General features: G+C 43.8%; 1 protein-coding gene across 5 annotated transcripts in view; it reads left to right on the top strand.

Annotated features, from left to right (window-relative positions):
* Positions 1-27,833, top strand: part of ASTN2 (astrotactin 2) — an 883,583-nt gene that overhangs the window by 763,510 nt on the left and 92,240 nt on the right. The window lies entirely within an intron of this gene.

Below are 27,833 nucleotides of genomic sequence, written 5' to 3'. Positions count from 1 at the left end.
CTAGGAGCCAACCAGATCCATGTACTCTGGGCCACCTCAGAAAGCTGTACGTTTAGTTCAAAGTAAAAGTGCATTAAAGTGAAGACCAAGAACCCAAAGAAACACCTGAGATCACAAAAGTTAACCAAGTCTAAGTCATTTTAATGATTTGAATTAGATTTAGGTTTGAATCTGGGCTTTTCTCCTTATTTGCTATGTGGCACTGGGTAAATCACTTTACCGTTCCAAGCTTCATTTTACTCATCTATGAAATAAACATAATATTGATTTTATAGTATTTCTTTAAATATTTATTTATTTTAGAGAGTGCGCATGCGAGCAAGAGCGGGGAAGGGGCAGAGGAAGAGGGAGAGAGAGAATCCCATGCACACTCTGCGCTCAGAGCAGAGCCAGATGTGGGGCTCAATCTCACAACCCCGACATCATGACCCGAGCTGAAATCAAGATCGGATGCATAACCAACTAAGCCACCCAGGCACCCCGATCTTATAATATTTTTATGATCCATGTACTTTGCAAAGAGTTTATGCTAAATGTTTATTCTCTTCTTGCCATCTTTGTCCTTCAGATTTCCCCACACTTTGCTCATTGATCCATTAATTCAACAAATACTTATTGAATGCTTACTGTACCAGATACTATGTGCTGGGGACATAGCAGTGAATCAAAGAAACAAAATCTCTTGCTTTTATAGAGCCAACATTCTGGAGGGTGGGGGTGTCACAATGTCACATAATTCTGGGGTCACCCTCACATATCTCTCTAGAAGAAGAGGGAGACTGAGAGTGAAAGTAAGTAAATAAATATAAGTATATATAGTTTATCAGATTTTGATAAGTGATACAGAAGGGAAAAATAGAAAAAGTGTTAGAATTGGGAGGGGGCTACATAATTTTAAATGAGGTAGTCAGAAAAGGGAAACATTTGAGCAAACACCTGAAGGATATGAGGAACCTGGAAGAAGAGGGTTTTTGGCAGAGAGAAGAACAAGTGCAAAGGCTCTGTGGTGGGAGTGTGCCTCCTGTATTTGAAGGATGGCAAGGGAACCATTGTTCATGTTGCTCTATTTCAAATTCCTTTCTCTGCCATTCTGCTGGGAGAATTCTTAATTAACCCTCAGGTCCTAGCTCCTTTTCCTAGGCTATCGTGTTAGAGGAATTGGTCTGTAATGGTCTGCTTACATCTTTCCTTCCACTGCAGAATGCAGGTTCCAAGAAGTCACAGTTCATGTTTCTCTTGATCATCTCTGTGTCTTCAACACCAAGAATGCTCTCTGACTCAGAATAGGCACTGAATGAATATTTACTGAGTGCATTATTAAATGGACAAATGGGCCTTCTGAACCTTCCCTGTCAACTTCTGCCTAATCAGTGACTCCTCATACATTATCTTTAAGGTCCTGCATAAACCTTGCATTCTCTAAGAAGCATTCTTTCATTGTCAAGGTCATGCTCACCTCTCCTGGACCTCAACTCCACAGAGTCTACACAGGAGAACACTAGTCTGGTGGGATTCTAATTAGTGAGCCACATGGAACATAAGAGTTCTTGGATCAGTTATTTTGGAGAATTGTTGGTTAATCAAATCTAAGTGGGTTTCTGTATTCAGCAACTTCTCAGAGACTTTAGTATGATAGGGTATTGTGAATCTCTGAGGGATTGACAAGGAATGTTTCCTAAATATATTTGACTATGATGTACCTTTTCCCAAAGGAGCAAGCCATCTTCAGAAACCCTCTCTGGGAAATACTGGATTGAAATTATTTGGGCTCTCCCCGCCTTTGGAATATTTTTTGGTTTAACCTCAGCTGACCTCTGTCATTCTAGCTTCATGGCCCAAGGCAGCCACCTTGGTTTTGGTTTCTACCTCCTACTTCCCTGCAGAGAAAAAGGCTGTTCAGGAAGGAGAAATGACCTCAGACTTTAAAATTTTCCTGGCCATAGGGAACCCCTAATGAAGTATAAAGAGTCACAATTACGAGAATTGGGAGAAAGCCAAGGGAATGAAAAGGGGATGACCCAGGCCTGTGGAAGAAGAGGGCATGGCTTTTTCCTTCTTACCCTCCATAACTGCCTTCTCACGCAGTCTCAACAATAACAGTTTGGCAGGTCAGCCCATGCTGTAAAAATTAAATTAGTGACGGTATGTAGTGGGTGCAGTTTGATACCCACGGGGATAGGATTTTTATCTTCACTCCCTGGGACTGATGGGAGATGCCAACAGGCCCTTCCAGATTTTGACAAGGAGACTCCTGTGGTTTCTCAGATTCATTTTGTCTGTGTCTGTCTCAAATTCGTTCTTGGTTTCTGTTTTTCTCTTTGGTGGTCTCCCTCATTTCTTAAAGTTGGAATGACTTTTTTCTGTTCTGGAACCCGATGAGCTAAAGTTTAGGAAGTAGAGGATGACAGCTGGTACAGTAGAGAGATGAGAAAAATGCAACTGATTTTCCCTCAACTTTATTTTACTTCAGTTCATTTTAAGTCAACAAACATTTCTTGAACTTCTACTAGCACCCCTTTAATGGGCATTAGGGGATGAAGGTGAATAAGTTAGAGCCATTTATCACAAGAACTTTCTCACCTAATAGGGGAAGACAGGTGACTGAATGCAACATGGTGCATATTGGGCTGGAGGGGAGACAGGAGAGAGTGTTTGGAGGATTTGTGCTCAAGGGATGGATTTGAAGCAGAGATACTCTCTGTCTCTGTCTCTCTCTTTTAGAGCATTGATTTTCAACATGTATGATGTCTTCAGACTTATTTTTTACCGAACTCTCTCCGCTCCATTTTTATAAACAACCCAGGGTTCATCTGGACCCTCCTATGTTCAGCCCTCCCTGCGTATTGTTCCTTGTGGTACCTTTCCCTGCTCCTTTCCCTGTCAAACACCAGTCATGACTCCCAGTTGAAATAACTTAATTTTCTCTAAGAAGCTTTCTTACTATCTTCTTTCTCTGCCTCATGTTTAGGTCCAAATGTTAATACTTAAGTTCTGTGCCTCTAAAACAACCTAAGTTTCCATAAATGGATGTATGGATAAAGAAATTATGGGGTGTGTGTGTGTGTATTGTGTATGTATATATGATGTTGATACATATAACATACATATCTTTATGATATATGTATCCCTGTATACATATTTATAAAGGCGTATTATTCAGCTTTAAAAGAGAAGGAAATCTTAACTTTTGCAGCAACATGGATGGACTTTGAGGGCATAATGCTAAGCAAAATAAGTCAGAGAAGACAAATACTATATGTTCTCACATGTAGAATCTAAAAACACTGAACTCAGAGAAAGAGTCAAATGGTGGTTGCCTGGGGTTGGGAGTTGGGAGATATGGGGAGATATTGGTCAAAGGTTACAAATATTCAGCTATAAGATGAATAACTTCTGGGAATCTGATGTACAGCATGGTAACTATAGTTAATAGTACTATATTATGTACTGGAAAATTGTTAAGAGAGTAGATCTTGAAAGTTTTCACCAAACACACACAAAAAGGTAATTTTGAGGAGGGATGGGGTTGTTAACTAACCTTATTGCATTACTCATTTCACAATACGTGAATGTTATCAAATCATCACGTTGTACGCCTTAAACTTCCATACATTGTATGTCAATAATAATTAAAGTTTGGGAGAAAAAAATTGATCAGTAATTAGCCCCAGGAAGCTAAAAGAAGTTCTACAAGAAAATAAATGTCATAATAGTATGCCACCTGGCTAAGCATTAAAAAAAAGTTCTGTACCTCTAACATAGTATGTATACCTTCACTTATTCCAGAAGTATTTATTAAATGCCCTTTCAGCCCCAGATACATGTTGCTAGAGGTAGAACTACATAGGTCAACAAGAAAAGGCATAGCTGTTCCCACGTGGCACTTACAGTCTGGTGGGAGACAAACACATTAATTGAATTATAAAACTAATAAATTAATAAGGAGAAACATTTCTAAAAAAAGAACTCTCACATACTAAGGATTTGAGGCTGGGGGAAGCTGGACTGATGGATGAACTCACTGAAGGCTACTGTGGGTAGAGACAGTGAGGGGGGAAAAACAAGAAGAGAGGAGGAGGAGGGAGGATGGGGAGGTTCAGCTCACCTCGGTCTAACGTTAAGGCTTTTGGATTTTATTTTAAATACAATGGAAATGTGGGGAAGACTTTGATGCTTCATAAAGGGCTAGACTTCTTTTTATTTGTCACTGTCTTCTTAGTGACCAGAAAAATGCCAGGCGTGAGGGCTCAAGAAATGTTTATTGAATGAACGAATGAGATAGTGAATTAGTGATATGATCAGATTTTATTTTATAAATATCACTGTACTGTTATGTGGATAATGAATTGCAAGGAAGCAAGAGATGTAGATAAGCCAAAGGAATATGAAGGGATACATAATTGTAGTCCATTGCGGACGTTAGTGGGCTGTGGCAGAATACACACACACACACACACACACAGTGATGAAAGGTAAGGGCATTGGAGCCAGATCGTCCTAAGTTCAAATCTCACTCCTGCTACCTATTAAGCAGCATGACCTTAAATATGTTGGTTTTAGCAATTGTTTCTTTTCTTTTTTTTTTTTTTTTAAGATTTTATTTATTTATTCAGGAGAGACAGAGAGAGAGAGAGAGAGAGGCAGAGGGAGAAGCAGGCTCCCAAGGAGCAGGGAGCCCGATGTGGGACTCGATCCCAGGACCCTGGGATCATGACCTGAGCCGAAGGCAGACGCTTAACCATCTGAGCCACCCAGGCGCCCAGCAATTGTTTCTTTATCAACAAAATACTGACAATAGTAGTAATTACCTGTTTGATTGTTGTGAGGACTAAATGGGGAAAAAAAGAACATAAAGTGCCTGGCACACATAAATAATTTAGGGAGTAGAAGGGCAAATGGTATAGAGACCAAGAATATACGTTCTGAAATCAGGCTTCCGGGACGGGGACGGGGGGGCGTCAAATCTGATTCTGTTACAGCTATGTAACTGTGGACAAAGTTCTTAGGGTCCCTGCAGCTCAGTTTTTTATATCTGTAAAATAGAGAAAATAATACTACAAGTCCATCATCCCTTACCCAGAATTCTTGGTATTAGATGTGTTTCTGGATTCAGAATATTTTTCTGGATTTTTAGAAAGCGAGCACAGTGCCTACATCATATATTTTGTAACATTCTCATTGGGGTTCTCAGCACCCCTATAATCAAACTTATTTTTTTTTCCGCAGCTGTACATATACTTACACATTAACACATTAAGTGGAATTAAAAAAAAAAAAAGGCCATAAACAGCTCACAATTAATTCAGATCAGAATTTCCCCTAAATAAATTGTGGGGAAAAAAACAAACAACTGGGTGTGTGCTCCATCTTGTTTCTCAGCACCAGTAGCATAGGACCTGGCAGAGAGATGTGTTCAGCATGTGTCTGTTGAATTCTCGCTCCCTGAATTATTTTCTTGTCCATCTGGTCTGATGAGATTTCCAAGGTCTCCGCCTTCTGTAATGGTCTGTGAGATGGAATAAAGTTAGGGCAAACGACTTATGATGGAACAAAGGCACAGTGTGGGGTTTCCCAGGGTTCTTCTAAGAGCAGCATTTTACACTTGAGAGAAGGGGCCTCTCCACCAGCCTCACAGGCTCAGGCCTTCCACAGGAGGTGAGCTCCTCTGTCCCTGGCTAGCAAGAAAGAGGGTAAGGAGTACGGAATGAGAACTGTTTCCGCCACTCCCCAAGTGTAACCTCCACGAAGGCAACAATCTGTTGTTTGTTTTGTTGTCTTTGTTTTGTTGACTGGTCTGTTTTGAGCCAGCTGCAAGAATGACTGACTCAAAGTAGATACTCAAGAAATTGAATGGAAAAAATGAATGAGCATTTATTAAATATCTACCACAAGCCAGGCAATCTTACAGAGTTCGTTTGATCCTCCTATCAGGCTTATGTAGTAGGTAGTGTTTTACAGCTGAGGAAACTGAGGTTCAGACAAACTCACATCATCAGGACCCACATCCTGGCCTTAGCCCTGACTCATTCTTCTGTGTCCCACAGTAGAAGGTGTCTTGAGTAAGAGAGGATAATTTGGTAGCTGGCAGATGCCTCCTGTCAGCCAGAGCAGACCAGGATGGCGTAATTGGGCTCAGGATTGATATGTAGGCTGAGCTGGGTGGTCTGAGAGAGTTTGGCCCAAACAGAACCCTTGGCTTGGCGGAGTTGAGCAGATGTGACTTCCTCAGACTTGATATTCCTGGGCTGCTTCGGTCCGCTTCCCTGAGGTGAGTGTCCTGGGCCAGAGGAATACCAGGTCACTGGCCTGTGACTGTGGGCTCTGATCCTGCTGAAGTGAACCTTCCATAACTCCAGCTCAACCACTCACTCACTGTGTGACCTGAGGCCGGTTACGTTTTGCTTTCCTCTTCAGTACAGTTTTAAAAGGGGTGAGCGTATTTACCTTGTGGAGATAGAGAGAGGACCAGAGACAGTGAGTGTAGAGTGATGAGCACAGTTTCTGTTATAGTGATAAGCTCTCCTAAATGGTAGCTGCTACTACTATTGCTATTTGTTTTTGGAGAGAGAGAAAGTGTGTGTACACACGTGAGCGGGAGCGGGGAGGGGCAGAGGGAGAGGAGAGAGAGAATCCCAAGCGGACTGCACACCAAGCACAGAGCCCCATGTGGGGCTCCATCTCATGACCCTGAGATCATGACCTGAACAGAAATCAGGAGTTGGACCCTTAACCGACTAAGCCACCCAGGCACCCCTACTCCTGCTGTTTGCGTTGCTATTTTATCTGAGGGTCTCCAGCTGGTTCACCATATCACCTGCTGAATTTGGGACCCAAGATGAGTGGCGGCTGTGTGCAGACATCAGTCTCAGAGCTCTGGGAGGATGGGGATGGTGCCCTTCATCTCAAGCTCTGTCACCTAGGACATGGCTCATGGCGAGAGTCCGGGACTCATTTGCTGAAAGACTGATCCACAGTGGGGTGGGCACAGTCGTTCTCTTTCTGTGTTTATGGCTCTGTACTGGGACTTCTACAAAGACAGAAATCCAGCAATATATGTTCAATCATAGTCTCTTGGAATGTGGACAGAGCTTGAAGCAAATGCAAGTTCAGAGCTGTTGAGGAACCAGAGAACAAAATGAGAGGGGCGTGTGTGTTTGTTTTAGTGTTTTGTTTGTCTATATTATCACTGTGCCTCTTTCATCCTGGGGGTTTATAATTGCTCAGAGACATAGAAAATATTACGTTTGTTTATATATACTTAGAAAAAAGTATGGGAAATGCACACCAAGATGGCAACAGTGGTTATTTTGAAATGGAGTGATTGCAGGTAATTTTAATTTTTTTGTATCTTTGCTTATATATGTTTCCCACTATTCCAGTAGAGGACAATGCATTACTGAGATGAGCTATGTAGGAACATGAAGGGACTCAATCTAAGATCCTCCAAAGTACAGTCCTTTCACTTCTGTACCAACCTGGGGTTTCTTTAAGGACAATTTCCAAGTGGCTATGCTCCTGTCTGAATTGAGAGCAAGAAAGGCACAGAGGAAGTATTCTGGCCATCCATGCCTGGACATTGAGGAAGAGGCATAAAAGCAAAAGAAAATACCATTTACAGGTTTCTATTCCTTGCTACCCAGCATGGTGAGTCCGGTAATTGTTCTGTTGTTTCATCCACCCAAGAATCCTGCAACATTACTCATTACCCTTCTGGTCTCACAGGAGAAGAGACTGACACTTGGAACAGTTAAGTCAGTTCCCCAAGTCACATATCCAGGAAATTTAGACTCAAAACACTGTGCCTTTTAACCATTACATCGCTGAACTGAACAATGCTTCATCACAGGGGTATGTGTATGTTACACGTATGCTGTAACTGTCATGTATGTGTGTGCCCGTACACACTGAGGACCTCAGCTTTCTGGGTGCTTACACAGAAACAAATGGATGAAGTGGGTAGAAACTTCCTTCAGCGTGTGAATATGGTCGTAGTTATAGATTTTCATATAACGCAGAATCACTAGGTTAAAGCCTGGAACATTTGTGTCACCACTGTCCTAGAAAACTAAAACCAGAGGGAATCTTGGTGACCATCTTGTTAAGTTACCAACCTCCTTCTTGATTTCTTTCATGATTTCTTTCTTGATTTCTCAATTTTTTTCTTTTTTGTTTTGTTTTTGATCTCTCTCTCTCTCTCCCTCCTTCCCTTCCCTCCTTTTCTCCTTCTCCCCTTCCTCTTCCTTTTAATATCAGCAGAACCTTTCCTTAAAACACAACTTAGGAAGGCCCAATATACAAAACCACATGTAAGCAGGGACTTAGGGATAACAGGCTGTAGACTCCTTCCCAGCAGCCCTGGGCACTTCTCAAGTCCCTAGGACTTAAAAGTCATGGATCTAGACCCCCACACTTGCCACCAATGGGGAAACTCCAGACCAGGGATGCAGAGACACTTCTCCAGGTCTCTCCGAAACTTCTCAGCAGAGGTGAGGTGGGACTCAAGCGCTTGCTCATCTCAGAGCTCTCTCCACCACACGTCATTGCAATTATTTATTCAAATTTTCTGTTTTTCCTGCTGGAAGGTAGAGTACTTGGAGGGCAGAGGCAGCTTCTGGACTGTTCCCCACTGTCCTGTCAGTACCTAGCTCTGAGCCTCGAAGCTGGGTGGTGTTGAGGTCAGTGTTGCTGAGTAGATGATCTGATGGATGAGCATAGGAGATCCTTTTTGCCCAGTGTTGCCATACTGTGAGTTTGTGATGTGTCCACTGATGGGTCGATGTACTCACTGAACTAGCAGCCCCCAACTCGAGATGCTAATTATCCTGAATAATAATCCATTCCCCCCTAAGCTCTTACACCCTGAGGCCTCTCCTCATTCCATAACCAGCAGCTTCTGTCATTCAGCTGTCAGGTCCAGGATTGGGATTTTTTTTTTTTTTAATTCAGGTGACTATGTTTATTATTTAGTGAGTGTTAAATCTTTGGAGAAATCCATCCCCTTCCTTTTCTCCTCCCCGTCCAGAGCTGGGGACCTCCTCCTCCTCCCCAGTGTCTTCAGAGCACTATCCAGTAGCTTTCCCTGAGGTCAGCTCCAGCCAGAGGTCCTGGTGAACTCTGATGGCCTGGGGCAGGGGAGGGGGGGAGTGGAATATACTGAGTGGGGAGGAGAGAATCCCCCGCCATCCCACTGAAACCCATTCTCGGCAGTTTGCGGTTGTCCTGGTTTTACCCGCTTGCTCTGCTCTATTTCCAACTGAGGTGGGGTGGGTGTGCAGGAGAAGGGGACTGTATCCGGGTCCCTGACTCCCCTTGGCTCAGAGATTGCAGCGGCGCATGAGTGGGCCGGCCTGTGCAGCTGGCCTTGCCTCTCCTCTTGGCCAGAGAGGAGAGAGGCCCAGGCCGGGGAGCTCAGAGAAATCCTAGGGCCTCAACCGCCTGCTGGGGTGGCCTCTGGGCAGCTGGGGGCCGTTTTCTGTGAACTCTATAAAGTGCAGGAGCCCTAGATTCTTTCCAGGGCCTCCTTTCCAGCCCTACTTCTCTCCCGTGTGGGCAACAGCTTGAGGAGAATAGATGCTCCTGAACATCCCGGATATCACTTTATTAATACAGGTTAGTTTTCCAGGAAACCAAAAGCTGGTTTCCCTGAAAACCAAAGTTCATTTGATCCCCTTCAGAATGTCCTGGCTGGAGGCTTCAGAGTTTGAAGAGCTCCGATAATCCCAGAGTTTCCCTCCTCGAAGGACCGTAGAAAGTCATCAAGCACACTTTCTCCTAGCCGTCATTTGAGCATCGTCTTCACAGTTCTGCCATACCTGAGATCTTAGTAACCCGGTGTGCCCTTCTTGAAATTGACTCCTTTCTTTTTGTTATTATTTTTATTTTTGGTTAAATCAATGATTTCAAAATGGAAATTTATGTCACTACCAGTAAATGAAAAAACCAGGATTACATGCCATAAATAGAAGCTAACTCTAAAAATCAATACAGTGAAAACAAAACAATTTTAGATTAATTCTGGACAGACGGTATTGCCTCTAGAAGGTTCTGAGCCAGAGGCTTGTTCTTTTAAAGAAGGAAGGTAGCCACATGTTACAGAACTGTCAAAAGAACATCAGCACTAAACCAAGCCATTCTCTGTGACTGAATTGAAAGAACTGAAAGAAAATTAGAAAGTTTTTTTTTGTTTTTTTATCATTAAGCGATTTAATTCTGGTATATCCCACACTTTGGTAAACCCCATGTAACCCAAGAGAATGGCTTCTACCAGGGAAGGGACTGACTGCCGATCACACTCTGTGACAATGGCGGGACTAGACCCAGGACACTGGACTCCAGAGTGGGTTTTCCCCTGCCCCCTGAGCACACACCAGTTGCCTCTATGAAAGGAACGATTCATTTTTCAGGAGCAGGACCTCACTGGGTAAGGATTTTGTCAAGAAAGAGGTTATGTCATTTTTTTTTTCCCCCACCTCACCACTCTGTGTCTGTGGTGTTAAGATAAATATTAGGTTTTCAGCATTCTGGTTATTGTTGCATATTTTTCTACCCTATTTAAAAAGTACAGTGGAATTAAGTGATTATTTTAGTGAGAAGGTAATTTGTGCTAAATTATAAATACTTGAGAGTAAATCAGTCACAAGCATGCTGAACTCTGACAGTTAATAGTTTAATCATTCATTCACTCATCATTCAATGCTCTGGAGCAACTTACACCTTTAGATATGTCCACCTTTCAGTAGTAGAAGACCCTTTGCTTACCAATCTCCTTGATTTCTTTCTTTTTTGATTTCTCAATTTCTTTTTGCTTTTGTTTTTGATATCTCTCTTTCCCTCCCTGCCCTCCTTTTCTCCCCCTGCCCTTCCATCTCCTTTTATTTTATTATTTTATTTTTAATTTATTTTATTATTTTTTCTAGAGATACCACCAGCAGGGTAGAAGAGGCAGAGGGAGAGGGAGAGAGAGAATCTTAAGCAGGCCCCAACCCCAGCACAGAGCCCAATGCAGGGCTCGATCCCACAACACGGAGATCATGACCTGAGCCGAAATCAAGAGTCAGGCGCTTAACCGACTGAGCCACCCAAGTCCCCCAGCCTCCTCCTTTTAATACCAGCAGAACCTTTCATTAAAACACAACTTAGAAAGGCCCAATGTACAAAACTAAATGTAAGTAGGGGCTTAGGTGTTCTGTTTTCCATGGTAACTTTTGCTCAAGGTCAAAGAGCTAAGAGACAAGTTCACTCCAGCTTTGACTTCCGCAGGGTTTCCTAAGAGAGGGAAGAAAGGCGGTAACTTTTGTTGGGCACCGGCCACATGCCCAAGGCTGTGCTCAGTGAGTGTTAGTATCACAGCCTCGTGCGTGGGAGCATGGAGATCCAGCTGCAGCACTCTGCCCAAGTCACGGTGGCCTGGGCAAGTAGAAATTTGACTTGGACTCAGGTCTTTTCTGTTCCAAAGCCAGCACTCTTTCTTTTTTTCTTTTTTTTAAAGAATTTATTTATTTATTTATTTGACAGAGAGAGAGAGACAGCGAGAGAGGGAACACAAGTAGGGGGAGTGGGAGAGGGAGAAGCAGGCTTCCCGCCAAGCAGGGAGCCTGATGCGGGGCTCGATCCCAGGACCCTGGGATCATGACCTGAGCCGAAGGCAGATGCTTAACCACTGAGCCACCCAGGTGCCCTCTTTCTATTGCATTGCAGAGCTCCGTGCTGGTAAGTGTTTTGAGAGTTTTTTTCTCACGTGCTTTTCATTTCTCAGGGCCTAACACTGCCCTACGCATAGTTGCTTCTCAGTAAAAATGTGCTGAGGATAATGGTGATACAACAGATGGGAGAAGCCGAGACTCAGAAGGGAAAAGTGAAGGAAAATGAGCACCGACCCTTGGCTGCATGCTGTCTGGACTTCACTGTCTCACCTAGGGTCCCTTGTAGGTAAACGCTGTAAACATCTAAAGTTGCATCCTTTTTATTTATTCTTAATTTGGGAACTAAAGTGAACTGAGATAAGACTGATTATTGATCAGTCTTGTTTTAGAGTCAAAGGTAGACTCTCTCGCCTCTTCCCTGGCATGTCTGTAGATTTGCAGACCATTAAAAAAAGAAAAATATGAAACAAAAAAGCAAAGAGAGGGAGGAAAAACTTGTTCTTCAGGAGAGATTTGCCTACGCTGGTCATACATCTCTTAAGACTCTCAGCCAGGGGAAACCCTCAAACCCTCTCTGTCTCACCTAGCCTCATTTTCTGACCCTGCCTCAGTTTTCTCTGTACTGGGCCTCTTGCTTTCAGCCATAATGCTCGCCCCCCTTGCCCCCAAACCTTTCCCATTCTTGTCATAACACAAATAATCTCATGTATTTCCATGGAAAGCTAGAAAATCCCACCAAAATCCCTTGACTGCCCTTCCTCTGAAGGGCATGTTCCTTTGCTGTGGCCGTGGATTTATCACCCCAGCACACATAGCAGAACCACTCAGCTGGAGGAACACTGGTGTGGGAGTTGGTCATCAGGGATTCAAATTCTAGTTCTTCTATGGCTGTGTGAGCTCCAACAAGTCTCCCTCTTTCTCTGATTCTCAAGGAGTTTGGAGGAGATCAATAGTTTCCAAAACTGTTATTAGAACTTGAGGGACACTTTGAGGCACCTCAAGAACCCTTGAGGGAGGCAAATTAGAAGACAGGAAATTGTATCCACTCACCTCCTGCTACTAGCAGAGAGCCTTGCTTTTACCTGGTGGGTTTCCCCATAAGATCTTACTTATTAAAGTGGTTCTCTGTTTAAATAAAAGAGTTTGACAAAAACATTTTTTCTAAACTCGCTTTCAACTAAGATAAGCACTCACCTACCCCCCCAACACACGCTAATACCCCCAAAGAAAGGAAATGAAAATTAACAAAACACATGATTTCCCTAATAATATGCCTATTTTAGATGGATTAAGTGAGGCATGGGATGGAAGTTGGTTCAGAAAATGCTTTGATCACTCACCCACACCTTCACACATCCCATGATGGAAGAATCTTAGAATCTTTGTTGTTATAGGAGTCCAGTGAGCCAACTCCGGCCTCTGGGAGCTGCTGAAGAAAGGGAGCAAAGTCTTTGTGGATGCTTTTGTTTCTCTGAAATTTGTTACAATGAAGTGTATATATAAACATATATATGGGGCACCTGGGTGGCTCAGTTGTTAAGCATCTGCCTTCGGCTCGGGTCATGGTCCCAGGGTCCTGGGATCGAGCCCCACATCGGGCTCCCTGCTCTGCGGGAAGCCTGCTTCTCCCTCTGCCACTCCCCCTGCTTGTGTTCCCTCTCTCTCTCTGTGCCTCTCTCTGTCAAATATATAAATAAAATCTTAAAAAAATATATATCTGTATGTTATGTGCACACGTTTATGTGTGTATATATGTATGTGTGCACATGTATATGTACACACATATTCATGTATATATGTGTAAATGTACACATATATGTGTGTATATGTGTATACATAATGTATAGATACAATATGGCAAGCTATTTTAAAATTTGTTGGCCATATCTTTATGGATAGAGCTTCAAACTTAGTTAGACATCATCTTCCCTTTCTCTGAGTCCCCCTAATTCTCCACAGCTCCTCCAGTTTCCTGAGAATCTGAGATGAGAAGATCCTGCTCCCTTGCTCCCACCTTGATTTCATCCCTCATACTCCTCTCCAGTCTCACTGAACTGTGGTGGTCCCAGGAGAAATAAGGACTAAACTAGAGTTATGGCAGGGAGGATGGAGTGGGCAGGGATGCTGAGAGGTGGAATCCAGAGGACAGCGAAAGTGGTGGCGGTGGCAGTGGTGTGTGTGTGTGTGTCTGTGTGTGTCTCTCTGTGTGTGTGTGTGTGTGTTTTGGTGGAGGGTTGCTGGAGCAGAAGACTGAATGGGAAGAGTGGATATAGACTTTGAAGGTTGAGCCAGGATCACGGACTATGTGGAGCTTGGGGCCAGTCCCCCAAGAGGAAAGGTGTATAGAAGAAGAAGTGATTCTGGAGGAAGGGAACTATAGTAACTGATAGAAATAAGTCCCAAAAGAGTCAAGATGTGGGGCTTCCAGGACCTGAAGCCTGTGGGTTGGGTCTGGCCTTACTGAGGCGGAGGGGTGCTGTTGCCCCATCATATTCTTCTCCTCCAGTCCAGGCCCAGACAAAACGGGATGGGGGAAAATGATAGGTGATGGCAGAAGAAAGGGAACAGAGTATACATATCGATTTAATCAATGTTCTCAGTAAAAGATAATTCTGAGTGGGGGGCAGGCTAGGCTGGGAGGAGAGGAGATGGTTTAGGTCGGAGCATGGGTTAAAGTGTTTTGCAATGTGTGGTCCATTTCTATGAGAATCACCAGGGAGAACATGTTAATAATGCAAATTATAGGGTTGACTCCAAAGCTACTGAATCAGAATTTCTGGGAATCTTTATTTTTTACATGCTCCCCCCCTCCCCCAAGTGATTCCATGTCTATTAATGTTTGAGAGTCACCATGATTGAGAATTGACTTGGGATGATGAAACCAAATAAATGTTTTCCCAAAGGTTCTGCAGGCCCTTGGAATGCCCCTTCTCCTCTCCCCACTGGACATCCTGGCTTCCTGTGAAGGCAGGGGCGGGCAGGGTTTCCCTGAGTGTGTTTTGCCTCCTTTAGGCTCTCAGTGAGGTCCCATTGTGCCCAAAGGCTGACATCTGCTGACAGTGGGGCCAAGCCTGCTTGTCTTCCTGAGAGGCAGCAGAGCCACAGAGGAAGACTAGGCATCTCAGACATCAGGAGGTTCCAGGTTCTAATCTGGCCTTGGCCCAAGCTTTCTGACATTAGGTAGAGTCTTGCTCCATTTTCAGGGACAGGAACCCCTGCCTATCTCACAGTGCTGTTAGGAGGAGGGCATGCAATGTTGAGTCAAATGTTTCTTCAGATCTACCAGCCTGTTTCCTGACAGCATCCTTACTCTTAGGGTTCATTCTTACTTTCTCTTTTTTCTCCTCTCCTGATCTCCTCCTCACCCACACTGCTGCTGGTGATGGCCACAACTACCCTAGGAGGTAAGAATTGACACCCCTGTCTTGTAGATGAGGGTGCTGTGACTCAAAGCGCACATAAAGCAGGTGTCTGTCCAAGTCCACTGACACCTAGGTCTGTCCAGTGCCACTGTCCAGAGACATCACAGGGACATAATATGGTCACCTAGGAGCTTTCAATTCTGTGGTCTGATCCAATGGTCCCGGGTGGTAGGTATTGCAGAAGAGGGACGGGGAGGACACTTGATGTGGAAATGCAGAGGAGGAAGGGAGTGATTCTGACCGTGGAGATCTTGAGAAGGCCATTTGGAAGGAGTGAAATTAAGATGGAGTATTTCACGTGAGATTTTTATAAGTTTGGAGTGTGAAGGATGCCTATGGATTCAATAGGATGGGAGAGTGAGCACATGATAATCGAAGGGATGGAGATAAGACACTTCTATTCATGTTTAGGGAAATAACTGGCCTTTCAGGTAGAGTAAAAAGCATGGAGGAGAATGTGAGTAAAGCTATCACAGGACCAGTTGTGGGAAGCCTTGAATACCATGTTAGGTAGCAGGTCTGCAGGAAAGAGCACTCCAGTGGAAGTGGGCATGAGATAAGGGCCTGGAGGCAGAAAAAGGTAGGCCTCTTAGGGAGTCGCCCAGGGTCTCCCTGTCCCATCTGTTCCCTACCCTGAGCCAGAATTCTTTCCTAAAGGTTCAAGGCCCTCTCTGCTGGGATCACCTTGCAAAAGAGCATCCGTCCCGCCTGCTGCCTGGATTGAGCAAGAGGCTGGAAGCAGGGTGAGGAAGCAGCAGCTGTGAGTCAGACCGCCCCCATGCAGGCTCCAGCCTGGGCCTGGGGCCCCAGCTGGGATCGGAGCTCTTGCCCTGGTTGCATTTGCTGAATACGCGCTGTACTGCCAAGTGTGGCTCAGAGCTGCCCTGACTCACTGGGAACTCTCCGAGGGGCTCGTGCCCCTGCTGTGGCTTTTATTTCTCTTTCTGCCTCTTCTACACACCCCCCTTCTCCTCCCTTGCCTATTCTTTTATGCCCTTCTCTTCCTTTTAAAATTTGCCCTCCTCTGCCTTTCCTTTCTTTACTTTCAGCTTCTTCTCCTCCCTCCTTTGAATCCTTTTATTACCTTTACCTCAGGAGACCCAGGTTTAGACTGGGCTACCAGTGACTCACTAGATGGCTTTAGACTGATCCATTCTCTTTGGGCCTCATTTTGCACATCTGTCCAATGAGGCAGTTTGATTAGACGGAGGTTTAAAGACAAAGAACCATCAGGATTTCTCCTAGAATTCTCTGCGTGTACTCCTTCAACTCTTTCATAGAACGGTTGAATGGCAGAGTTCATAGGGCTCTCAGAATTCCCTTAGGGCCATGGATCTAAACCATGGGTGCCTACTGGATTCACCTATTGAGCTTCTGAAAACTGTTGCCCAGACCCCGTATCAGACCAATTTGATGAGAATCTAGGGGGGGAGAGGCTCAGGCATTCATTTTTCAAAAGCTCCCCAGGTGATTCTCTTAAGCAGCCAGGGTGGAGAATTCCTGATTTAGAAGAAGCAGCGTTTGGTACAGGTGGGGAAACTGAGGTCTAGAGCAGAGGAGGGGGCATGTCCGGAGTCACATGGTCAGTCATCGCAGACAGAAGCAGAACCACGCCTCTCTCCATCTCCGTGCCCTCGGCCTGGACTTTGAATCACCTTAAGCAAATGCCACTGCCTGGTGGGGCCAGGCAGGAGGGCCGCCTTCTAACTCTGCCAGAGCCTGGCTTAGAGGCAAGGCCCAGACACAGCCCCATTAAGCCAGGCGTGCCTTACGGGAATCGCTCCTGGCTCGGGCTTAGAAAACAAACAGAGTGCTTTGGTTTTCTTTGGCTGTATCTCCTGGTGGGGGAGCTAGGAGGAGAGCACCTGAGGACGCAGGTTTGCTGCTCTTCTCCCAGGCAAAGTGGGGCTGCCAGCTGGGGAGGACTGAAGACAGGTGGGCAGGGCCACTTTGGGGGTGAGCTGGGGAGTACATGCCTGAGAAGCACCCCACGCAGGGGCTGATGCCTGAGGGGGAGCGATTGGGGGCTGGGAACCCCAGCTTGGGTGGTAGCTGGAGGTAAGCCCTGCACCTTGACCTGCCTCCAGACAGACCTCTTCTGGTGTATGTAAGCCCCACTCCTTCCTTCCAGACAGTGGTTATAGTGGGAGGAGGTCTTGGTTGGGGTCTTCATTCAAGCTGCTGTTAATTGAGAGCTCCCTACATGCCAGGCACTACGATAAGTTCTTTACACTTGATATGTCATCCCCTTGTGGATTCTTCACAGCTTACTGATGTAGGAGTGATTAGTGTGTCCACTTCACAAATCAAGAAACAACATCAGAGAGATGTCGTCCACCATTGCAGGCATACAGCTCTGAAGACACATTGTAGGTGCAGAACTCTAGGTAGGTCTGCCTGCTTGCAAAGCTCAGCCTCTTAGCCATTATACAACACCGGGTTTCTGTCTACACTCCTCTCATGACAGGCTGTGTGTCTTCAGGCAAATTAATTTACGTCTCTGGGCCTCAGTTTCCTCCTCTGTAAATTGCTTGCTCTGCTTATTTCACATGACTGAGGTGGGGATCAGGTCAAAGTTGGACATGAAAGAGGTTAGTAAACAACAGAGATATACAGAGTAAGAGATTATCACTGTCATCACCAAACACAGCTGTGTCCCCACTTGGGGAGCCACCATCACACATACACCTGTCCGTGCTTGTGACCTTGGCCATCCCTGGCAACCTCTTGGTTCCAAGGACTCGGGTGGAAGAGTAGAAGGGGAGAGAGGCAATAAAGGAATGTGTTTATTAAACACTTCACCTCTCTCAGATGAAAGCTTCTAGATAAATATCATGACTCCACATAAATAAAACATAAATGAAATAATATTATCCCTACCCCCTCCAGCCAGCATGCCTGCAGATGCTTTCATTAAAGCTAAGGGCAGCTAGGTGAAATCCAAAGAGCAAGGGCTTTGGAGTCAGAGTGACTGGAGTTCAACTCCTTCTTCTCCCAGGTACTGGCTGCATGACCTGGGGCCTAGTTCCTTAGCCTCTCTGAGTCTCAGTGTCTTCAGTGAGTTGGGAATAAAACACACCTGTCACCTGGTTGCTGCAATTAAACTAGCTCCTGTACATTTCTCTGGTCTAGGATTCATTACACTAGATACTGTTACCTCTTGATGTGCCTGCCTTCCCTATTCTACTATAAAGGTCCTGGCAGTAATAGGATATGATGGTTATACTCAATAAATGCCAATCCCTTTCTTCTTTAATTCTCTCAAAGTCACTCCCATCTTCACACTCCCAGGCCAAAGTTTAGACGCACGCCGATTTCTCACTTAGTGCCTTATTCAACTTGAACAGAAAGTGTGGAGACTGCTGATTTGTTGAGATGTCCAGCATCTGCTACTTTTCAGTTGTCTGACCTTGGGAAGTCTTTTTCTATCTCTGAGACTTAGTTTATACATGGCTGAAATGGGGACAGTGTCCCTTCTATGCACCTAAATCCTTGCTAGGAGGATCAAATGTGATACTACCAGTGAAAATACTTTGCAAATTTTAAGGCATTTGGAGAGTAAAAAAGAATGTGATCTGTATTGGGAACTCATTGTCTCTTACACGGATACATTTGGTTTGGTGGTGTCATTTCTGCTAGGCTCTGGCACCCAGTTCCCATGGAGTCCTTTCACACCATCATTTAAGATAGACTATCTTCAGCACTTCACCTTTGGGCAACCGGACATCACCACTATCCCTGCTATTCCTAAGTCATTTTCATCAGTATCTCCTTGCTGACCTCTCCCATACTAGGCAGTCAGGGAGTCTGAAACACTGCTCTTTTGGAAGCCAGGAGACCAGAAGTTGAATCTAGGCCTTCAGTCTGATATCCCACTCTGGAACTCAGCGGCTTATAGTGGCAGCTGAAGAGACTCCAGATGACAGTAATCATCAGCACTCACATTGTTAGCACATTTACTTCACAAGGACATAAAACAAGAGATGCAAGGAGCTTCCCTAATGCCACTCAGCAACAATTCAGTATTAGAACTGTGTCTTATTTATCTCTTCATCTCCACTGCCTGGCACAGTGCCTGGCCTGCACCCTATACTCTGAAAATGTTTGTTGAATGCATTCTGACACTTGACTACACGCAAATTAACTTAATTTTTTTCCCCTGCTAAAAATTGGCAATTTTGAAATTGGATTTTAGAAAGATTTAAGTTGTTTATAAAAATCCTTAAACCATGGTTTTCAAATATGTTTCTCAGAGCTTAAGGGATCTGTGGCTAGACCTCAGGGGACCACAAGCTGTGGAGTGGGCTAGCTGATGGGATGGGGGAGGTGTTGGCTATAATCTGATGGCCCCACTCTCACTGGGGTTCATATAGGATATATGGGTAAGATTTTTTGGAAAGGTGGAGTCTATTGCTTTGAAGTGTTTGAAAAATGAATGATTTCAGATAATGAGAAGGAATTGGGATATCCCAAATTAGGCACTGAGTGTAGAACGGTGGGATGCATATGAAGATTCTAGTCTGCAATTCTTTCTCCAATTGTGCAAGCAGTGCTTTCTATATAGATCTTTAGGGTATTTCCACAACACCATGTGTAATAGGTACAGAAACCCACTGGCATCAGACCACAGCTTGGGGCCAAAACCTTAGGCCTTCTCAAGCTCTCTGTTTTCTTGAGGATAGCCCATGGCCCCAGGCAGGCGGCCCCCCATGCCAGGTCTGGCATCCCTGGCTGTGAGTTGGCACATCTGAGAGCCTGGCCTAACTCTGGGCCAGGAGCTACTATGCAGTCCAAGAACATCACTGGGAAGCTGGAAGGAACTGTCCCAGAGGCTGCAAAGGAGCAGGGCCCATCCATGTTTGCTCAGGCATCCAGGGAGCAGGTAGCTGGGCTAGGAGCAGGCCCTTGGCATTCTCACTAAGGGTCTTCTGGCTCAGATTCCAAAACAAGCTAGGGAAATTTGTTTCTGCAGCTGGGAAGAAAGATGGGGGAAATCCCTCTGAGACCTTTTTATGATTTGTGACTTTTTATGTCCTTAAGACAGCCACAAAAATAGCTCTCGGCTTCATCTTCTTTGCCACGTTTCCCACTGATTTGGCTCCTGGAAAATTGCTGTTGTGTTTGCTCCTGTGGTCTGGAGGCCTGGTCCCTAGCACCTAATCCAAAGGGTAACCTTTCATGTCAAAAGTATAAGGTCTTTGTATCTGTACTGTGTTCCAGTGTAAACTTCTGATACCCCTAAAAATGGATCAACCAAACAACTGAGGAACCAAAATGTGTGACTGCCAGGTATGTGATAGAATGGTCCAAGGCACTTCAAATCTGTGTAAATAGAGGAGCCCAAGTCACCCTTTCCTTGTATTCTGGCATGTGCCAAGTGTAGCAAATTGCCCATAAAAACGGGGTAGAGGTGACCATTTCAGAGAAAGCCTACCACTGTCCTAAGATACCTGTGTTTTTTGTCAGTGGCAGTTCTTGATGATAAACCTCTTTTTGGAGGGAGGGAGAGGTGCTGTCATAGGTGAGTCACTTGATTACCCATGGAGGGCTACTAGGTTGTCTCCTGTCTCCTCCTCCTGTCTGGGGAATACCCCGTTTTTTATGCAGCTATCTCACTTCTCCCCAGACGCTGTATTCTCCTTAGTATGACCACCTCAATGCAAGTTTCGGGTTGATTCATCATTCAATACTAGAATGTCAGCCGGGAAGTGCCGTTGGAGAGTTCTGAGTGCAACCCCCTTAGTTTACAAAAGAGGTCTTGTTTGGCAGTTCCTTCCCAAGTGCTTCCAACGGGAATTTGAAATTGTTAACCCATTCCCCACTCTTTCTGTGAAAACTAGACTCTGTCATGTTTTAATGGGGAAAAGATAGGGATTCATTCAGCCACTCCAGGTCACATTGGCTTTGTGGGGGCAGTGACAAAGTGTGAACTCTAAGTCCTCATCACTGCCTGTCCAGCTGGGTCCCGTGGCTCAGCAGAAGGTACCAACAGGAACCTCAGAAGCATCATCCTGACGTCACAGAGAGTTCTGGGGCCAGCGGGTTTGTCAGCAGGTCCCAGCAAGGAGCTGAGAAGCTTCTATCAGCTCCAAATTCACATGAGAGGAAAACAAAATTCCATCATAATGTTGACCATCTGTGGATGAGGATGATTTTTCAAGAGAGGCCACTGGAGAAGGGGATGAGGAAAATAAAGACTATTGTCTTAAGGGAACATGATTTAAAAGGGAGCACTGGTTCAACTAAGCAAATAGTATATGGCATAGCACTGCATTATTCTACCTTGCCAGACTTCTGACTTTTAAGCAGTTTTAAGCTTTTTTTTTTTTTAAAGATATTTAATTGTGGTAAGAACATTTAACGTGAGTTCTGCTCTCTTAGGGAATTTTTAAATGTTCAATACAGTATTATTAACTATAGGTACAATGTACATCAGATCTCTATAACTTATTCCTTGCAAAATTGAAACATGCCCATTGATTAGCAACTCCCCATTATCCCCTCCCAGAGCCCCTCAAAACCATCCTTTTACTCTCTGATTCTGTGTTTGACTATTTTTGATATCTCATATAGGTGGAATCATGTAGTATTTTCCTTCTGTGACTGGTTTATTTCAGCATAATGTCCTCATGGTCCATTCATGTTGTCACATATGTCAGAATTTCCTTCTTTTTAAAGACTACTACTCCATTATTTGTATATTCCACAATTCCCTTATCTTTTCATCCAGTGATGGACATTTGGTTATTTCCACATCTTGGCTATTATCAATCAAAACCACAGTGAGTCATCACCTCACACCTGTTAGGATGGCTTTTATCAAAAGAACAAAAGAAACGAGTGTTGGTGGGAATGTGGAGAAATAGGAAGCCTTGTGCCCTGTGGATGGGAATGTAAAATGGTGCAGTCACTTTGAGACAGTACAGAGGCTCCTCAAAAAATTAAAAATTCAACTACCATATTATCCATTCATTCCATGTCTGAGTATATATCCAAAAGAATTGAGATCAGGATCTTGAAGAGATAATAACCCTCCTGAATTCACTTAAGCTTCTTTTTCTTAGGGATGATCTGTTTCAAAACTATGTCATAATCAACAGAGGAGAGTATTAGTCTCCCTTTATGCTATAATCCTGAAACCCATGAGTATGAAGAACTCCCCTCATTTTCTTTAAAGCTTTCCTTTTCATCAAAAAACTTGCCAGATGGTCCTTAGGATGCGTATTTAGTAGAGCTAATATTCAGTTTAAAATAGTTCCAAAAAAGCTATATTGCTCTCCAATACAGATACTGTAGGACTCTTTGGGGGGACTGGATGATTCAAAAGATGAAACATCAAGGTTATTCCAAAAATAATATTCTTAAAGTGACACTTTGATGAACAGGACTGATAATGCTCTTTAATAACACCAAAACGTTCTCTCTTTTTCCAAGAATCTATAACTTGACTTTGTTCAGATTTTTCTAAGTTATTTTTAAAGTTCACATTGAACTTAACATTTTTTTTGAAACACCCTTCCAATGATCTTTGACCATAAATAATAAACATATCAACTTGAATTGTTCTGATTTGAAGACCGTTTATTCAATTGAAGTGACAGGATTTATTAGGCCCTCTTATGAACAATGGATCTTAGAGGACCTTATAAACCACTAAAAGTTTCTGTCACCTTTTTATTTCATTAAAAATTATTTAAAGTTTATTAGACTTTATTATAGTTTGGTGATTATGATGTAAATTAATAATACTTCCTTAAAGGCAAATTATCAATATGTATTAGAAGACAACTTATTCTGGGAAAAAATGCTCATAAAATATTTACATGTGAGGATGTTCAGGCCAATGTTAACTACAAAGGAAATCATCTGAATATTACCACTGAAGAAAGCCAGTTTCAAATTATTCTATGGTATATCTTAAGGCACTTTTGGCTACAGGGGTGTGGATGTCTTTACTGAGAATTGAAAGGGGAGTCTTGTAATTCAAAAAGACCTAGGAACTAGGAGTTACTGGGAATCACAGGTGCTGTTCTCTTAATCTTCCAGAAGCCCATCATCTGTTGCCTCTCCTCATGGTGTAGAGTTACTGCCTGGTTCAGTGTCTCAGCCAGCCACCTGTCTTCCCAGTACCTTGGTCTTGCTAGCTTTAAGTTCCTGGACAAAAAATACGATTGGGCCACCTTGGGTTAAGTCTTTACTCTTGATTCAGTCAGCTATGATTAAAGATGTAGGGTTACCTGGGAAAACCATGGCTAAAACGCTCAGTACTGTGTGTGTTGGGGCCAGTTCTCAGAAAGTAGAGTTATAGGCTGGGTAAACTTCATAGTGGTTCATACTTCCACGTGCATGCATGCATGCATGTTGTGTCTTGATTCAAGCAACAGCGACTGTAAGAGTATGTACCAGAATATATAAATCTGGCAGATTTATATCTTCCTCATTCCTCATTTCCTTAAATTATCTATAATAAATGGATTTAATTTTTTTAAGGGTCCAACTTTTTTTTTTTAAGATTTATTTATTTGAGAGCGAGCGAGAGAGTGAGTGAGTAGGGGGAGGGGCAGAGAGAGAGGGAGATAGAAACTTAAGCAAGTTCCACACTGAGCAAGGAGCCTGACAGGGGCCTCAATCCCACGACCCTGAGATCACAACCTGAGCCAAAACCAAGAGTCAGAGGCTCAACCGATTATGCCACCCAGGTTCCCCTCTTTTTTAAAAATTATATTTATTTATTTTGAGAGAGACAAAAGAGAATGCACATCTGCATGCATACAAGGGGGAGGAGCAGACAGAGAGGGAAAGAATATCAAGCAGACTCCAGATTGAATATGCAGGGCTTGACCCCACAACCCTGAGATCACAACCTGAGCGAAAACCAAGAGTCTGACGCTCAGCTGACTGAGCCACCCAGGTGCCCCAAGCATCCAACTCTTAATCTCAGCTCAGGTCTTCATCTCAGGGTCATGAGTTCAAGCCCCACATTGGGCTCCATGCTGGGCATGGAGCCTACTTAAAAACAAACCAAACAAAGAATATGGTGTTGCACATTCATTATAGAATGGGAATGCAGAAATAGTAACAAAGCTCTTAGAACTAAACAGGTCTGAGATGATCAGAATTTTGGTATATTTCCTTCCCAGTCAATGCATATTCTTTATATAGTGGAAAACATAACGTATTTTACATTTTTTTCTACTTTTTTTTTTTATTCGATGGTGGAATTCAAACCTTTCCTCAAAAAAAAAAAAAAAAAAGTTTTGCAAACTACTTGCAAACATTTTAGTGTCCGTATACAGTTTGATAATATGGATAGCCCAGATTTTATCTACCATTTCGCCAGTGTTGGGCATTTAGGCCTTTCCGGTTTCTCACTTATTTTGAAGACTGCTGAAATAAACAGGGGCCTTTGCATTTTAAACAAAAATAATCTCAAGTGTGCAGTCTGGTAACCAAAGGAATTCTCGAACCTACTAAAAACGATTCTCTCTGATGGCACTTATAAGCCTTTCTCCTCTTCCATCATGTTTCTCTTTTTGAAAGTCCTGTCTGCATGTGAGCTCCCACCGGGGTTAGTGCTGTAGGTGTCCTGGCGGCTGCCCTGCGCACAGATCATCAGGAAGCCACCTACAGGCTGGACAGTTACACGCCAAGAACTCATCCAGGGGCCAAAGCTGCCGCCCAAGCAATTGGCTGCCGCAGTGAGCACATTTTGACCACAGGCCCAGAGTTTCCCCTTAATGTGTTATTCCATTCACTGTCAGATCTCTGGGGATCTGGGATTCAGAGAGGATTAAGAAATGAAACTCTGCAGATAATCAAGGGAAAAGTACAAGAAGTCATTTTACCTTTCTCTTCCAGCATATTCCCTTTCAGTAGAAGGAAATTTAAATTTAGGTGGATGTGATACTTTCCTCTCTTCCCTTATGTTTCAAGCCTGTGATCTGGTGCAGGATCGAACGATTGATGAATTTTCCTCCAGACATGAATAGAAATTTAAATTGCAGCTAGAACATCTGAGAGCCAGGGGGATCCTTACACATAAATCCACTTGAGAGATGTGAGAGCTTGGGAATGGAGGAGGGTCTTTCCAGTAATTCACAGCTCGTCACTGACTGGAGAAACCGGCCTCCAGTAGCTGAGACTCAAATACTGTATCTTCATCACATTGACATGTCCTTGATTTTAAGAGCCATTTTATTTTAGGTGCCATTAAGAAAGAAAATGCTGCCAACTAAACTATAACCCAGTGCTTTCCTACCAATTAAATTTTTAGACTTATTGAAAGAGCTCACTTATTTTGATTATATTTTTATAATATATCACTTTTGTGATATAAAAGTAAAATAAATGTTCAAATATTCATAAAATTTCTTTACATTCAGCTTTTTACTTTCCTGAATCACTTTCTGATGCAAGGTCATTGCAAGTCTGGGTTTTTCCATATACTGCTGTTCTCTTTGGCAGCCAGAGGATTGGTTATACTGCGTTTCTTCCCCACCCCACCCCATAGTTTTTTTTAAATTTATTTAACAGCAATATTGAGATATAAGTTGCATGCCATACTATTTCCCTATTATATAAAAATGTACAATTTAATAGTTTTTTTTTGTACAGTCACAGAATTGTAACTATCAATACAATCAATTTTTAGGACATTGTCAGCACCCCCCAAATAAACCCCATACCTGTTCACATCCACTCCCTTCTTCCTCTCCTTTCCCCAGTCCCACACAACCACTAATCTACTTTCTATCTCCATGGATTGGCCTGTTTTGGACATTGCAGATTAATGAACTCTTAACTGTATGTGATCCTTGGTGACTGGGCTCCTTTCACTGTTCTTCCGTGTTGCAGTGTGTATAGTATGTCACTCTTTTTTTTTTTTTTTTTTAATGAATGTCTTCAAAGAAGCCTCCTTTATTATCTCTGGGATTTTCCTTCCAGTTTTAATGCTGGTGCTTTTCCTGATCTTACAGGCAGTTGTCAGTGAAAGCTGTCAGACAATAGTCAGAACTCAGGTTTCTTTCACGATTAGTTCTTAAGTAGTTTATGTCCTGAAACACCAAGGGCTGTGTCTATATCCAGGAATGATGGCCAGGTTCACACAAGGCACACACAGTGACATCCGCCTGCCCTGGCTGATGGAAACTGTTTGTATGTCATCATCATTGGTAGGACACATCTCAATTTCAGATATATCGAAAGACAAAAAAAAAAAAAAGTATGTATTTTGTAATTAATAAAGCATGTGTCTTTAGTACTTTTCCTTAGATTGCTACGAAGAGCTTTCACTCTGAGCACCAGCAGGCAGAGAGACTTGGGACATAAAGCCCAGATGCTGGAAAGGATGTTAGAAGCACAAGTCAAACATAGCCAGAGCAGAAGTCCCTTCCAGATCCATGGTTGTCTGCCCTGGGGTATAAGAATCACCTGGAGGGCCGCCCGGGTGGCTCAGTCGGTTAAGCGTCTGCCCTCGGCTCAGGTCATGATCCCAAGGTCCTGGGATCGAGTCCTGCATTGGGCTCCCTGCTCAGCAGGGTCCTGCTTCTCCCTCTCCCCGCCCTGCTCCTGCTCTCTCTCACTATCTCTGTCTCTTTCTCAAATAAACAAATAAAATCCTAAAAAAAAAAAAAAAAAGAATTACCTAGAGAGTGTTTCCAATATGAAGCCCCAGGTCACAACCCTGAATAGCCTGTCTCAGTGGGGCTGGCATGGAGCCGGAATTCCTTTTCTCTCTCTCTCTCGCTCTTTCGCTCTTTCTTTCTCTTTCTGTCTTTGTCTCTTCTTCTCTCCCTCCTTTCCTTCTTACCTTTCCCTTTCCTCCTTCCCTCCCTCCTTTCCTGTCTTCCTTTTTGTTTTGTTTTTTGTTTTGTTTTTGTTTTTGTTTTTCACAGAAGATAACTCAAGATCGGAACACAGCTCTGGCTCCTTCTGGTCACATCAGCCAGAGGCAGCTTAAGCGTCAGACAGGAGGCATTGTCCTAGAACAGGGTTAGTCATGCATTTGGAACATACCGGTCTGGTTCCCAATCCTGACATGGTGTCTTAGGAGCCCTGTGACTTTGGGCGGACTGCTCAGCCTCCTGATCCTCTGTGGCATCCTCTGTGTAACCGTGGCAGCCCGCCGAGAGGGTTGTTGCGATCACTGTGGCAAAACACACAGGAGAGTGCCTCGTGTTTACAGGTGATACTTCTCTCATTCCCAGCTGCCCTGGCTCGCATCTTCTCTGGCTTCAGTCATGACCATTATCCCTCAGTGCCTATGACCTGAAATTTGATTTTCTGCCTCTCCACTGGTATCCTGTCCCCCATGTGGCAGCGGCCTCAGCTCTTCTGATTCCACGATGTTTGGGGAAGTTCTCTGATTTCTTCCGTTTGCAGGGGACACTTTTTCCCAACCCTGAGCCATCTTTAAAACTTCTCTCCAAGAGACCCTGCTGGGTTTTCTGGCTTTGGAAATTCAGGGGCAGGCAGATTCCATCAGAACTCATTATTCACCCCCCAGGGCTTCCCTGTGTGTTTGCAGTTCCTAGTGTCCCCACCACACATGCACGTTATGCATGCCACTCCATCTCGCATGATGTCCATAGGTCCTAGACAGAAGGGAAAGTCGCGCTTGTCAGAAATAGGATAGAACTCTCAAATGAACATGTGGTTTCCAACGTAAGTTATAAAACCAAAGTTTCAGTTCTGTTTGTTCAACCGTTGTGTGAACATGGAGAAATTTTGGCGAATAGAGAGGCCAAATAAAAGAAACAGCATATGAGCG

This window comes from Mirounga angustirostris, unplaced genomic scaffold (assembly GCF_029215605.1).
Source record: "Mirounga angustirostris isolate CCGP_5_RB_7025 unplaced genomic scaffold, mMirAng1.0.hap1 SCAF_15, whole genome shotgun sequence".
NCBI lineage: Eukaryota > Metazoa > Chordata > Mammalia > Carnivora > Phocidae > Mirounga > Mirounga angustirostris.
This window is presented reverse-complemented; position numbering and strand designations above follow the sequence as displayed.